The following is a 15,898-nucleotide window of genomic DNA, read 5'->3' on the forward strand; positions in this document are numbered from 1 at the left end:
AGTGCATGCACGAAACTGCAGATAGTACTGAACCCTATGTATGCTACGCTTTTTCCTATGCATACATACATACCTATGGGAAAGTTTAATTTATAAAGGAGACATAGTAAGAAATTAACAGTAATAAATTAATAATGAAAATAGAATAATAATATACTGTAATAAAAGTTAGGTGAATGTAGTTTTTCTCTCTGAAAATATTGTATGTAATATTTCTGCACTGGGTAACTAAAACACAGAAAGGGAAACTGGATAAGGAGGGAGTATTGTGAAAGCAAGCATCTAGCATCTAGGTGTTGTGAAAGGCATTCAGGAACATTCTTTCCACAAGAAGCAGTCTTGTAATGCTCTATCCAATAGAATCCCACTTTTATTTAAAAATGGCATAGGAAAAATTTAAACTAGAATATAGTAAACAATGCTCACCTCTAGACTATTAATCATTTCATTTGTCCTTTTCACATTTATTCTTTATAATAGGTCAAGCTTAGATTACACATTATGTAAAGAAATAGGAAAATAAAAATAAAAACAGAACAATTCCTAAATGTCATTGCTAGGAGCTTTTGCTAGCTGGTGGGAAGGGCAGCGGTAAGAAAATGTTTCACAGACCTTATTCCACTTACAGAGACAAATGGTGCAATAGAAATCCCTACCTAAAAATTCAAGTTGGCCTAAGTCTAAATCTGTACATTCAAAGTGTCTGCCAGTATTTTTGTGTAGTTAAGGGTAAAGATCGGGGTGAATGGGTTTTCTGTTTGAGCAGGACTTGTGATGGGCAGTGTCTTTATCACTAGCAAACCCTTAGGCCATAGTTTGGAAGGTGGAGAATGAAGAAAGGAAAAGAAGAATGGCATTAGGTAATCATGTAAAGGTCTACTTTCAGGGTTTATTTTAGGATAAGTCTTTGTAGATTGTCAGAGCTGTTAGGAAGATTTTTCCATTTAATGTGATTTAGTTTAGACAGTATGATCTTTAAGAACTATTTGTCTTTCGGAAGTACGTGGGTGTGTGTTTTACCCACAGGGCACCGGCGTCAAGATGAGAAGATCTAAGTATATTCAGAAAGAGAATGGGGAGTCATGTCTCCACTTGACCCTGTCAGAGGGACCTTGAAAATTTTGGGAACTGGGTCACCAAAGGCCACTCTGGATTCACTTGTAATCTAGAGTGAATAGAAAATTCTATAATTGCTATTCTAGATAAGATTATTCAGATTTGAGAAATGGATTCCTGTTAGTTATTGTGTCCTATGGATTGTTCTGGTTGTTGAGACGAATTCTAGGGCAAGGCATGCCATTGTGGTGGTGAGGAGGTTGGGGTTTAAATGAATGAAGATTCTCATTGTGAAGAATTGAAATATGACCCTGACTAGGAGAGGAAGGTACTACAGGAGTCGTTCCAAGCCAAAAAAGCCAGCCCCAGCCGGGCACGGTGGCTCACGCCTGTAGTCTCAGCACTTTGGGAGGCTGAGGTGGGCGGATCATGAGGTCAGGAGATCAAGACCATCTTGGCTAACACGGTGAAACCCCATCTCTACTAAAAATACAAAAAATTAGCCGGGCGTGGTGGCAGGCACCTATAGTCCCAGCTACTCGGGAGGCTGAGGCAGGAGAATGGTGTGAACCCGGGAGGCGAAGCTTGCAGTGAGCCGAGATTGCGCCACTGCACTCCAGCCTGGGCGACAGAGTGAGACTCCGTCTCAAAAAAAAAAAAAAAAAAAAAGAAAAAAAAAAAAGAATGAAGCTGAGCCACTGGGCAAACACGTGGATCAAATCAAGAACCACTACACTCACCACAAACACATACAATAAGCATTTTTAAGCTGTTAGAGCCACGCAATTATTTGTTCCTATGACCTTTGACTTCTGTTGGATCTCCCTGTGCTGGTCCACTCTTCTTTCACCTCTTTCTCTAGGCTTCAACTCTGCTCCCTTATTAGGTCAACATGTGTAGTTCCTGCATTACTGTATCATTTACCTTTACCCCAAGAAGTATGTAATTTTAATAGAAAAGGGAGTTCTCATTTAACTCTCTAATGACACAATTTTGTGACTATCTAAAGCAAGTCATTTAGCCTTTCTGAACCTTAATTCTCACATCTGTAAAACTGATGACTACTTACGTATTTCCCAGGCTTGCTGAGTAAAGCAATTATAAAACACTCATCAATGTGAAAAATAACGTAGAAAGGTTCTGTTCTCCACGCTTCAAAAACCTTTGCTGCTAAGAAAGCTGCCAATACCTGCTTCGGGCATTGTGGGTGCTGCAGACTAGGAGCTCTAAGGCATGTTCCCCATGCAGAACAACCAGTCCCAGAGAAGATACACTATGGGAGATTCTGCTGGTCTTACAAGAGAGGTGGAAGTCTAGAAGAGCCTCTTTCTTCCAAAGAAAGAAAGAAAGAAAGAAAGAAAGAAAGAAAGAAAGAAAGAAAGAAAGAAAGAAAGAAAGAAAGAAAGAAAGAAAGAAAGAAAGAAAGAAAGAAAGAAAGAAAGGAAGGGAAATAAATTAGTGCAGCCATTATGGAAAATAGTATGGCAGTTCGTCAAAAAACTAAAACCAGAACTACCACATGATCTAGCAATCCCACCACCAGGTATATTCAAAGAAAAAGAAATCAGTATGTCGAAGAGATATCTTTACTCCCATGCTTAGCACAGCACTATTTGCAATAACCAAGATATGAAAACAACCAAAGTGGCCATGATGTATATAACTGATATGGTTTGGGTCTGTGTCCCTGTCCAAATCTCATGTCAAATTGTAATCCCCAATGTTGGCGGTTTGGCCTGGTGGGAGGTGATTGGTTCAGGAGGCTAATTTCCCCCTCAATGTTGCTTTCGTGATATGTAAGTGAGTGCTTGTGAGATTTGGTTGTTTAAAAGTGTGTGGCACCTCCCCCATCTCTCTTTTCCATCTGCTTCAACCATGGAAGACATGCCTGCTTCTTCTTCACCTTTCACCATGCTTGTTAAGTTTCCTGAGGCCTCTCCAGCCATGCTTCCTGTACAGCCTGCAGAACTGCAAGCCAATTAAACCGCTTTTCTTTATAAATTGCCCAATCTCAGGTATTGATAGCATGCAAGAATGGACTAATGCAATAATGGAACATTATTCAACCATAGAAAAGAATGAAATATTGTCATTTGTGGCAACATGGATGAGCCTGGAGGACATTAAGTGAAAGAATCCAGGCACAGAAAGATAAGTAAGTCCCACATGTTCTCATTCATCTGCAGAAGTTCAAAAATTTGATCTCATAGAAGTGGAAGTAGAATAGTGGTAACTAGAGGCTGGAAAGTAGTGACTGGGAGGGGAGATAGGGTATAGGTTGGTTAATAGGCATAAAATTATAGCTAGACTACAGGGTTAAGTTCTAGTGTTCTATTGCACTGTAGGGTGACTATAGTTAACAATAATTTATTACATATTTTCAGATAGCTAGACGAGAGGGTTTTTTTTTTTTTTTTGAGATAGAGTTTCACTCTTGTCACTCAAGCTGGAGTGCAGTGGCGCAATCCTGGCTCACTGCAACCTCCACTTCCTGGGTTGAAGAGATTCTCCTGCCTCAGCCTCCCGAGCAGTTGTCATTACAGGTGCACACAACCACACCCAGCTAATTTTTGTATTTTTAGTAGAGACGAAATTTCACTATGTTGGCCAGGCTGGTCTCGAACTCCTGACCTCAGTTGATCCACCTGCCTCGGCCTTCCAAAGTGCTGGGATTACAGGCGTGAGTCTCTGCACCCAGTCTAGTAGAGAGGATTTTGATGCTCCCAACATGGAGAAATAATCAATTTTGAAGTGATGGATATGCTAATTACCCTGATTTGTCATTACATATTGTATACAAGTACTGAAATATCACTTAGGGACAAGTGCAGTGGCTCAAGCCTGTAATCCCAGCACTTTGGGAGGCCAAAGTGGGTGGATTATCTGAAGTCAGGAGTTCGAGACCAGCCTGGCCAACATGGTGAAGACCTGTCTCTACTAAAAATACAAAAAAAAATTAGCCGAGCAGTGGTGGGTGCCTGTAGTCCCAGCTACTTGGGAGGCTGAGGCAGGAGAATGGCGTGAACCCGGGAGGCGGAGCTTGCAGTGAGCTGAGATCACACCACTGCACTCCAGCCTGGGTGACAAGAGTGAGACTCTGTCTCAAAAAAAAGAAACAAAAAAGAGATATCACTCAGTACCCCATAAATACATACAGTTTTATGTCAATTAAAATAAGAATAATAATAAAAGAAAATGGGGGAAAAGAGCTGAGGCCTTGAGGAGCAGGTCACTGGGAAGAACAGAGCTACCTTGGGGTGGCTGCTGGTGGAAACTGAGATTTGGATCTGGTCTGAGGTGGGGATGTACAGCTGGGGATTCTGCACTGAGGCAATAGGAGCAAATGCCTTAACAATAGCCCGAGAACCCCTTTCCTGGAGTAACTGTGTAAGGTTAAAATCAAGGAACAAAAGTGGAAATCAAATCTGTACATCTGTAAATCACAATTTTATGTACTGCATAAACAACTTTTTATTGTTTTCTTTTTATTTTAAATGTTCTATGGTGTGTTTGTATACTCCGAACAAAATGACTTTAAAAAATAATTTGAAAATGAAAGAGATATAATAGCCCTAAACATAGAAATGGTAATATAATGACGGCACTTTAGGAATCATCAAAAAAGATACAATGAAGACTGAAAATCAATATGAAAAATGGTATAATGATACCAAAAAAACAAGTGTATGTATATAGTATAATTAAAACTATATAAAATATATACAAGAAAACTAGAAGGCAATATATGAAAACACTGATAGTTGTGTTATGAAGGTTTTAAAAATGTTTGAGCAATTTTTAAAATTTTCCCCAATTTTTAAACCTTTAAGACTGTTTTATTAATTCAAATCTTTACAAATATCTCAGGGCTTTTGGGGACAAAGGACAGCTAGGAATAAAACAAACCCAGAATACAAATTATTCACATGGAATGCTGTGACTCTGGGCTGGTGAGATTTAGGGATGGCTTCTACCAAGTGAAAGAAATGTGGGACCATGGATGGCAAATACAGGCTGTTCTCACTTCTTTCCGGGGGCTCACAAAGATGACATGGGCCTTGTGATCTTCAGAGAGTGAGCTGTGTCTTAAGAGTTACCAGGATTCATGCTACTCTCCAGATGTATTTGCTTTGTGTAATCCCTGAGCCTTCAATAAACACTGGTTTGAACACACTGGCCTTGTTTCTGCTCGTTGTGGGCAAAAAGGGAAGATCATTGTGGCCATCTCAGACTTCACTGGGCCAGAATGTCGTGCACGGGAATGGGTTAGGAAATGGAGTCAGGGGCTCTGGACTTAGCTCTTCCCTTCCCAGTAAAGACAGTGTCCTCCTGGTGATGCTCCGGAAGCTTCAGGGCTTTATTTGAGCTCTGGCTGGAGGCATTTCCCACCAGCTGTCAGGTGGCTTAGAGTAGAGGGAGTAGGTGGCCCAGAGCCACAGGGCAGCTCGTCTGTGGCTGTTGCCCAAAGCTGCTAACTTTGTGGTTGCTAAGTGGCCAACATTCATTAGCAGTCTTCAATTCTGTCCAGTTTCAAAATGACACTCAAGATGCTTAATCTCCTCTTAAAACAGGAGCACTTTCAAGCTGTGGCTGAAGATTCCATATATCAGGATAGTCTCAGCAATGATTTTTTTTCTCTCAGAACCAATCATTAACTAAGTTGCTACCTCTTTAAAAATTTTGATCCACTCCTGCTTCTTCATCCCTGCTGCCACTGCCTGGGTGCCCCCATGATTTTATGTCTATGTTATTGCAATTGTCTGGGAATTATTTCACTGCCTTTGTTCTTAGGAATCTCACTCCAAAATGACCAGAATGCTTTTAAACATAGATTTGACCATGTTACTCCCATATTCAAAACCCTTCATTGATTACAGGATACAGTCCACATGGCCCTTCATTGATTATAGGATACAGTCCACATTTCTTAGTCTGAAATTTTAGATGCTTTAAAATTTCTCCCCATTCACATTTCCAACCTCATTTTTTTTAAACCACTGGTAATATGTTCTAACTACACAATACTACTTAAAAGTCCTTTTTTCTTACTGTCTTTTTTCTGTCTTTACTTCCTTTTTTGCTCTGTCCTTTCTCTTCATCTTATTTCTTAAAACAACAGGAACAACAACAAAAATCTCCATAAACATGGGAAATAAAAATGAAAGAAAAATTTACAATCTAATGACCTCAACAAATAATTACTTTAATATATTAGATAGTAGTCTAATATTTCTTCTGTGCACACTAATTCTGGGTTCTAAACATTTTAATTATTCTTCTTTCAAAGAAGTGGAGGTTCAGAGAAATCCAGACAAATTTTCTTCATTTTTTAATGTCACTCCTCATCTCTTGTTTTAATCACAGATTAGGCGGTATAAAATTTAGTCCTTAAATGCAGAAAAGCAAAATACCTACTGCACTTTTCTCTCACTCCATACATTGATTTCTGTTTCAAATTCCATTCTTGCCAAGCCTCCCCCACTTTTCCCTGAGCTGCATCAAATCCTCACCATCATCTAGCCCCAGCGGCATCGGCTGAGACCTTCATCCTGATTGTTCCTTAGGTGCTGTTTAGTGCCAGCCACTGAAGAAAACCCCCTTGTTTCCACCCACGTGGCCCCATCTGGTTTCAGGGCCTCCTCTGTGCTATTTTGGGGTGTGAGGAGATCATTTTTCAACGCCCACAGTGTGCGGGGGCTGGGAACTCTGCATCCTCCCCAATACTTTTCGTGCTGCTATTTCTTCTCAGGGTCTTGCCTCCTTTCCCAAGCTCAGCCTATGGAGTAAAGCGCAGACCCATCGCTCGGGTAGCTAACGACGCCACCACCCTCTCTGCTTCTCCAACTCTCCTTTTCCAATCTTTTTCTAGTTTGAGTCCTTTCAGTTCTCCTAAGGAGCTAGACTTAAAAAACGTAGAAATCTGAAAAGACTCCTTTTTGGTGCTTGTTGCCATCCTGAGTTCTTCCTGAGATGTAGTTCTAATCCGGTGTTTAAATGAAGGCAAAGGGCAAAGCAGAAAACGAAACACTGGGGAGGCCTTTAATATTTCTAAAATACTCTTTTGACACAATAGCAGAGAGAAAATTTTGCTTTCTGCTTTTTTTAGTTGACCATAAGTATCACCAAATATTATTACTTAGCCTTTAAAATAACTTTTAATACTTGCCTAATCATACATTGCCTAAATTCCAAGAGGCATGGGATTTTTTTTTTTTTTTTTTTTTTTGTGACAGACTCTTGTTTCATTGCCCAGGCTGGAGTGCAGTGGTGTGATCTCAGCTCACTTCAACCTCCACCTCCCTGGTTCAAGTGATTCTTCTGCCTCACCCTCCTAAGTAGCTGGGATTACGGGCATGCACCACCATGCCCAGCTAATTTTTATATTTTTATTAGAGATGGGGTTTTGCCATGTTGGCTAGGCTGGTCTCGAACTCCTAACCTCAAGTGATCCACATGCCTCGGCCTCCCAAAGTGCTGGGATTACAGGCGTGAGCCACCATGTCCGGCTTTGTTGTGTTTTTTGGTTGTGAGGAATGTTGAAGCTCACTGTGAGGGGGCCAGAGGTGGAGAGAGGACTCTGGGAGAGGGAATTTGTATCAAAGGTGACTTCAGGGTCCTCAGTTTCTGGCTGTCACTGCCAGCAATGAAACGATAGAAACATGAAGGTAAATTAGACACATTTATTTGAGTTTCTGTCTGTGTTTATATTAAACAAAGAAGTTCTATGGTTTTGGGCTCCCCAAGAACCTGATGCTTTCTGAAAGATCAAATATGTACCTCATATCTTTTTGTTGTTGTTGCCATTGTTGTTATTGAGACAGTCTCACTGTGTCGCCCAGGCTGGAGTGCAGTGGTGCAATCATAGCTCACTGCAGCCTCAACCTCCCAGATTCAAGTGATTCTCCTGCCTCAGCCTCCCTAGTAGCTAGGACCACAGGCATGTGCCACCACTCCCAGCTAATTTTTTTTTTTTTTGAATTATTATTTGCAGAGACAAGGTCCATTATATTGCCCAGGCTGGTCTCAAACTCCTGGGCTCAAGTGATCCTCCCACCTTGGCCTCCCAAAATGCCGGAATTACAGGTATGAGCCACCAGGCTCAGCCTACCCCATGTCTTAGTGCAGTTCACAATTGGGTAGGTAACACCAAACAAGAACATCATAGATATATGGAGAGCTTGAGAAAATAAGTAAAAAGGCTGTTTGCTATTTAAAAAATTTAGTCTGCTGGCCTTGATATAATATCCAGTACACTAGACTCTGATCCAATGGTTCAAGTTCAAATTTACTTAATTCTGTTTGCATATAACATGACATATTGCAAAGTACTTTCATGTCTAGAATTTCTACATAGAATGAATCCCAAGGTGGCAAATTTGTTGGAAGAGATGAGAAGATCAAGTGAATTATTTTGAAGCAGCCTTTGCATAACAAACACAAGACTTTTTCCTTAGATTGTGTATTTGGGCCAATGGACATCGATCTCCAGCCACCCTAGGGCACAGCTACTGAAGGTAGGTACAGGCTTGGGTGGTCTGACAGTCCTTCCTTGTTATGTGATCTTGAGCAACTTACATAACTTCTTTAGATGTTAATTTTCTCATTTGAGATATGAATAACCATATCTACCTATTAAGGTTATGATAAGGATTTGAGACAATGTAAAGTGCCTGGCACACAGTAGGTATTCAGTAAAAAGTAGCTATTATTCGTAAATATTATTCCCACAAAAGCATTTATGAGCACAAACAGGATAATTACAGAGGAAAGATGAAACTAAGAAAACAAAACAGAACTAACACCAACAACAAATTACTCAGCCTGTGATGATTGTCCTTTTGGGAGTTTTAAAAAGCTGATCGTTGCTTGATTTCATGATATTATCCTTCCCCAGGCCCCACAAAGTATTATATGACATGTTTATTAGTTTAAGTGGTTTTGCTTCTTGAGACTTTAGAATTTTGTAACACCCTTTGTGCTACTGAAGATTCTCTGGGGAGTTACAAAACCAGTATCGAGATTTCCTTTTAAAATATTAACAAAAAAGTAAATAAATTATCTCTCTCTAACACAGGCAGAGCCAAGATAACATCTAATAAAGGGCTGGCTTCATACCTAGGCTGACAACAGAATGCTTGTCCCTTCCCTCTGTCTTGCTTCCCCTCGCCCTTCCCACAAATAAGCACTGGAAATTAAAAAGCTGCAATTCTACCCCAAAGTAATTACCTTGGTGCATAGATAGGACATTCCAAAGGGCAGAGAAGAGCGTGTACTAACGATAAGAAAAGAAGAAAAACCAGAGAGTGAGGACCAGTGCGCATAGGATTCAAGAAGTAGCTCTGGACAAGAGCAAACAGGATGAAAACCCTAATGAGGATTTGGGAGGTGGAACACAGCCAAGGAGAAACGACTACAATATATACAACCCAGTTTATACTCCTGATGCTCATACAGCAATTGGGTTCAATAGTCTTCTGAAAAAAAAAAAAAAAGCTTCTCCTCCCAAATCTCTCCAAAAGCATAAATGCTAACTGCGGAAATGTCAATGAACTCTTACCTGAGAATGTTCTAAGCACTCTTAGAAATCAGTATTTCTTAGGAAACTTGAGTTCTTAGCCTAGTTCTGCTATTAATGATTTGGGAGAGTCTGAGGAAATTACTCTACCTGTTTTCACCCCAGTGACCTCATTCGTATTCTTCTGTTGAACAAGTATTTGTGTAGCAACTACCAGAAGCCAGGTATTATGATACATCTTGATGGCAAAATGGAGAATGAGAGAGGCATGGTTTTTGACCTTATGGAACTCACGGTGTAGTGGAAGTAGCCTAAATACAAACACAATGATGGTGAATCCAATGAAAGGTGAAGAAAGAACATTAGGCTGAAGCTGCATGATGGCCAGGGCACTGAGGCTGGCAAGACAGGTCAGCCTGAGGACTGACAGGGGAGGGGCCCCAGGGAAAACAGGCTGAGGCAAAGCCTCAAAGGCCATATGCTGCAGGGCCGTGGAGGCATAAGGAAGGCCAAACCATGGGTTTCATTTGAAACGCAATGGGAAGGCCCTAGAAAAACAAAAGCAGAGGTAGGATGGTTTATAAATATGTATGGTTTATAAATATGTCACATTCCTAGCAGTTTGAAAATTCTATTATTCTGACTATCCATCCTAAACACTTATGGCCCAAGTAGTCTCTTTAATATAAGAGAAATTTCTCCAACCTGAAGAATAGTCTTTGGATTAGAAAATCTCTTTTCCAGGTACCCTGTGACCTCTCCTCTCACCTTCTACATTCACCTGGCATGTTTATCTCTCTATCTTTGTGACCATTCCCAGGTCTGCAATTTCTTGGCATCTTCCTTCAAGCCCCACATCCAAGTATACTTCTCATACCTTGTTGACATTTGATGAACTATGTTCCAACTTGCCTTCAATTCCCTATAAACCCGGAGTGTCACCTGCCTGAAGCCTCTAGCTTTAGCATGCTTAAGCCATGAGAATTCTTCTCCATGAAATCATTTACTTTCCCATAAAATTTGCTTGAGAACTGTTTAATAAGCTCCTTGTCAAGGAAGAGAGAAGGAACTCAACAAACATTTGTATTGTACCCTGCATCTCCCACAAAGATAAAGTTGTTGTCTCCAAATTACGGCCTCTGTAGACATCCTAAACCCTTTAGGCTTAAGTGTTTTAGGATATCCAGTGAGAATTCAACAAACATCACATGGCCGGGAACCGTAACCACAACGTCTGCTTTTCAGCACTTTAACTGGTGGGATCTGAGCAAAGAACTGGCCTTTCAAGACTCCATTTCTCACAGAAGTACAGTAATTTCTTCCTCATGTGTTAATTTAGTTTGACAATATACTGCAGCTATTGTGCAGCTTTTGTGTTTTATGGTTTGACACAAGAAGGGACAGTTCTAATACCTTCGAATTTTGTATAGATTGTGGGTGCCCAAAGCCGACATTTTCCAGCAGCTGGTAAACAGCTTTAAGATTGAGAATCTCTTCCTTTTGCTCTCATTTGCCTGGAGAGTCGTAAATGTCATAGTCTTGTAACTTACGCACAAATAAAGCCCATTGGTAAGTCTGTAAAAGCAGTCTGGACACATGCACACAGTGACATATGAAGACACTTCATTATTTCTTTTCCTGGTGGCAGTGCAAGGAAAGAGCATGGAAGAGATACCCGCCCAGCTTCCAGATGAACTGCATGTTTAAAGCTTAGTTGAAAGATGTACTTAGCATTCAACTGAAACATGCAAGTCTGATGAAAGAGCTATTTTCATCAGGTTTTTCTACAGTTTAAACAATTTGGAATAAAAAGATTGGATTGTTAGATCAGAAAGAAGGGCAATTACAATGCACAGACCATTTTCTAAGAATAGTTGTACTTATTGATTAAGAATTTAAAAACAACCTCTTTCGTTGCCTCTTATGTTTATTCTCATCTTTTAAAAAAACTCTCACTCTACCTCTTTTTGTAGGATTATGTCTAACTACTGGTTATTTTTTTAAATTTCAGTTTCTTCAGAATTATCTGTTCATTTGTTTTCCAGAATGTTAAGTCCTCCTGGCAAAGTCTTACAATCTATTTTCCTTGAACCTATAAGAACCTTGTTAACTGTGTGATAAGCAGCAAACCAAACATTTGTGTAGTATCTATCTGCCTAGGAGATAAAGCTGTTCTTGCAATTAAAGTCCTGGAAGACATCAATAACCCCCTTTTGCTTTAGGCATTTCAGGAGAATTGCCAAGAGAGAAAGAGGGAGGGGAGACAGAGCTGGAGAGGGGGAGAGAAAGAGGAGAGACTGAGAGAGAGGAACAACTCTAGATGTATGAAGAACGTCAACCTCAATCTCTTGCAGTAAGAAAATGAGTATACTAGGGCAAATACACATCTTGAAGAAAAGACTTCGTTAGCAAATTGTTTTTTATTAGGTTTTTAAAATAAAGTTACTGCTTGATCTAATGCAACAATCTTGATTTTTCTATTTTAGTTCAATGTATAGCTGTGTGTTGAATTTTTCTAAGAGAATAAAAACTGCTCATTAATTCCAGTAAATTCATTGAAAGAAAAGTTAATTATAATAATGTCCTTAGTTTTCCCCAAAGATTATGGATATGATGGGGCCTAATTCCAAATTTTTCTATAGACCATTTTTCCAAATGCCACAAATCCAAATAAAGTTCAATTTTAAAGGCTTCTATACATTACAGAGTTTTCTTCAAAAGTTTTCTCCAGAGTCTAGCCAATTTGTAAACTGTCCTCAAAGCCACAGTGACCTACTTTGATGATTGAAATGCTTTATTTGAAAAGCAAAAGATAATTTTATGAAAATGCTTACATTAAAGAATACAATTATTACAACAAAATGATTATCAAAATGACTGCTCTATTGTTCAATGAATTATAGTTTTCTGTTATTCTAGAAATGAATGTGAGTTCCTTCATTTTCTAAATTAGAACCTTCTGCATGCATAATGTATGTTGGTGGTAACTGGTGTGCATGTGTGTGTCTGTTTCCCACCGCTCCCCTTACTTCAATAGCCAGTAAGTTGACACGGCTGCTATTTGTGAATATAACATATCAGGAATCTAAAAGAGTCAACACGAACTCTTTAGCACCTCAACTTACATTTTGGGTAGTTTCCTATGCGAGTCCTTAATGAAAATCATTCTCTTCCTTCCTTCCCTTTTCTCTCCTCTCCTGTTCTCCCTTGATGTCCCTCGGATAGCATTGGGGAAGACACTGCAATGTACGCAGCTAGTTTCTGCTGACCTGCAGCCTGCTCTTGAATTTGAAATTAGGTCTTCAACATGAGGCTGTCAGCATTTTACCAAAATACTTCATTGATGTGTAATAACACATTTAATAACACATTTAACAAATGGCAAAAAATCAATCATGATCTGAGAGATTTAGATCTCATTTCTGAATAGAGTAAGTTGAAGATTTCCCAGAGTTGTTTTCTTCTAATAGCATCAAAGCTACATTGGGATTGGCCCAGAAAGCTGTTAAGTTGTTGCAGGGGTCCGACGTCAAACTTGTTTCAGAGGAGTTAACCTAAGTGGCTTCTTGAGCTCCTTTTTTATTGGATTCTGGAATCTGGAGACCTAGAAGCCCTGGAATTTTTCAGAAGCAGTCACAAGAATTTCTGAGTTTTTGCATCCAAGGACTATTGAAAGGGACGGGTATTCCAATTCCTAAGCAGACCAGGGCTAAAGGAAAGAAGGAAGGAAAAGAGAGAGAGAGAGACAAAGGGGGTAGAAAAGGGAGGGAGGGAGGAAGAAAGGGAAGAAAGAAAGGAGGGAGAGAGGGAAGGAGGAAGGGGCAGATGAGGGAGGAAAAACAGCAAAAACATAAATTTGTTTAATATTTAAAGGTTAAACTTGTGGCACGTTTACCTCTGAACATTTTCTCTCCCACACACACGCACAGTGTATGCATATATGTGTGTGTGTGTGTGTGTGTGTGTGTGTGTGTGAGAGAGAGAGAGAGAGAGAGAGAGAGAGAGAGAAAGAGGAAGGGTACAGTTTGTTTATACTTTGATTTTCATTGCTTCACCTAGCCATCTTCAAATTCGTTCTCCTCTTGTCACAAACATTTCTCCTACTTTTAATCACCTATTTACCATTCCATTCCCCACTCTGCCACACTGCTTGCTCCAGTCCACCAAGATCCTGTGTTTATCCTGCTTGTTCAGCCTTCCCTGACCACCCTAGCCCAGAGCTGTTTGTCCCCTTGGTCTCCCACTTACAGTCTGAACTAGCCATTTGGCCCATATCAATGACAGCCTGGTAGTGCCACTTATCTCGTCTCATGTATAGGTCTTATCTGTCCAATTAGATTCAGAACTCTTAAGAGCAAGAGCTATTATCTTTTACTTTTTTCTTTTTTTTCTTTTTAAAAACTGTATTGCACATAAGAGCTTACACATAGTGGTAGGTGGTCAATAAACATTAGTTGATTAATTGGTCAATTAAACAGTTGAGAATATATTGTTTTATCAAGGCTACCTTGTTGGTTAAATAACTTGTCAGTTTAACAACCTTCATAAGCAAGAAAATTTTATTTGTGAACTAAACTTCAAGGTTCAAATTTGTGAAACTTCAGGATAGAAACAGAGGATAATTCTTCCTCTGTTCTGGTAGCAATGCCTTACATTTATTAAAATATCTACCCTAGCTGTAGTATCCATTTCGAATTAGAATTTTTGAGGAGATATGTGTTGGGCTATATAAAAAGAATGAAAAGAATCAGTTACTGGTGTAGCATTATTATGATTTCACAACCCCTTTCAATACATCAAAATTTCTTCTCCAAATTTCTCCCTAGAAGTGCAATTTTCACAGTAGCCAAAGATCTACTTAAGACTAATTTCCCTTCCTGCTGTATTTTTGTCCAGATTGTACTGTTCAATTTAGATTAGAAGTCAGGGGGCATTTCTTTGTTGTTTCCTGGACAGGACTGAAAATAGAGTTTGTCACAACAAGAAGTAATTACAGAGTACTTAATATTTGTAAAGTGCTTTCCAATCTTGTACCAGTTTGTCTTTGAAGCAGTATTGTTGATGTGGGCTACTTATCTCCTGAATTTCCAGATGGAGAAAGGGGCAGAGAGGTTAAGTGGCTTGCCTGAAATTTAATAGTATGTTACTTGTAATGCTCCAGTATTCAGTATTAATGCTTCACAAGTCTTGAGTGAAAAAGGTTATCCATATTTTCTTTCTAGTTTTGAAGGCAAATATAATTCTAGGGCTACCCATTAGCCACTGTTTTGCAGGATAGTAGAATTATTTGGTTTGTGAATTTTAGTCCTTAAGAGATTAGAAGATACTTTAACAAAATAAAAGTAATTAAATAAGTTTTAAGTAACTTAGTGCATGAAAATAATCGTTTTGTGGTATAGAGGTGCATAAAAAACTATATAGGACTTTTTCACCACAGTAGCCAAGTAGTTGAAACATCAATTTAAAAGCTAACAATAAAGCTCTCTCTCACTAAATAGCTTTTAGGCAATTAGACTTCTATTTTACTTGTGATAATTTTATACATTGAGAGAAGGGGTTAGGGCCAGCCTGCAAGTGTGAGGTGAAGGGTGTTGGTGCAGATAGCCTGCCCTCACTGGATCTCAGCTTTCAGATGCCAACTTCCAGACCTGTCACTGCTAAACTCAGTGAGTGGTTTAGAGCCTTAGATTTTTTCCTATCTAGATTTATCGTAGACATTTCATTGCCCACAATCAGAGAAAGCCATCTTGGTATTCTATTTTACTCTGACGCCTTCTTGTGTTGTGATTGGTTTCTTTCTTGGGAGATGGGGAGCAAATGGAGGAGGGGAGCTGTTAATAAATGCACTATTACCCAGGTTAATTAGTACCTTTGCTCATATATGTCCAGTTTTCAGTTTGGAACAAGATTAAATGCCTCTAATTTAAACATCATTGAGGAAGCATTCTATGAAGCCCCTAAACAATATTTAAATTCTTGTCCCACAAGCCAAGGAGGGCCAAGGAATCTCACCCCTTTCAAGCCCATTAGCCCAGAATAACTTTAACCACGGTTTCAGGAAATCCCCTCTTTGATGGGGCTCTGGAAAAGTTGAATGAATAGTTACTGTTATCCTTACTTTATATATCAAGACACGTTTTTGACTCTATATACTATATATAGTATATAGAGTCAAATGAAAAATTCATCTTGGAAGTGACACCCCAAAGCAATCTCACTATGATAATCCAAGAATGTAACCACGGAACACATTTCTCTTCAATTTCATAGCTGGCATGTTTATTACCTATTTATTTAACTCTGTCCATCTCTGGAAAAACCTAACAT

General features: G+C 39.4%; 1 long non-coding RNA gene across 1 annotated transcript in view; it reads left to right on the forward strand.

Annotated features, from left to right (window-relative positions):
* Positions 1 to 6,358: 6,358 nt before the first annotated feature.
* Positions 6,359 to 15,898, forward strand: part of LOC104657168 — a 32,154-nt gene continuing 22,614 nt past the window's right edge. Inside the window, exons 1-2 of the long non-coding RNA XR_747245.2 lie at positions 6,359 to 6,863; positions 8,048 to 8,139. This is a non-coding gene — a long non-coding RNA (uncharacterized LOC104657168). The remainder of the gene's footprint in view (positions 6,864 to 8,047; positions 8,140 to 15,898) is intronic.

The sequence above is a fragment of the Rhinopithecus roxellana genome, chromosome 1 (genome assembly GCF_007565055.1).
Source record: "Rhinopithecus roxellana isolate Shanxi Qingling chromosome 1, ASM756505v1, whole genome shotgun sequence".
Lineage (NCBI taxonomy): Eukaryota > Metazoa > Chordata > Mammalia > Primates > Cercopithecidae > Rhinopithecus > Rhinopithecus roxellana.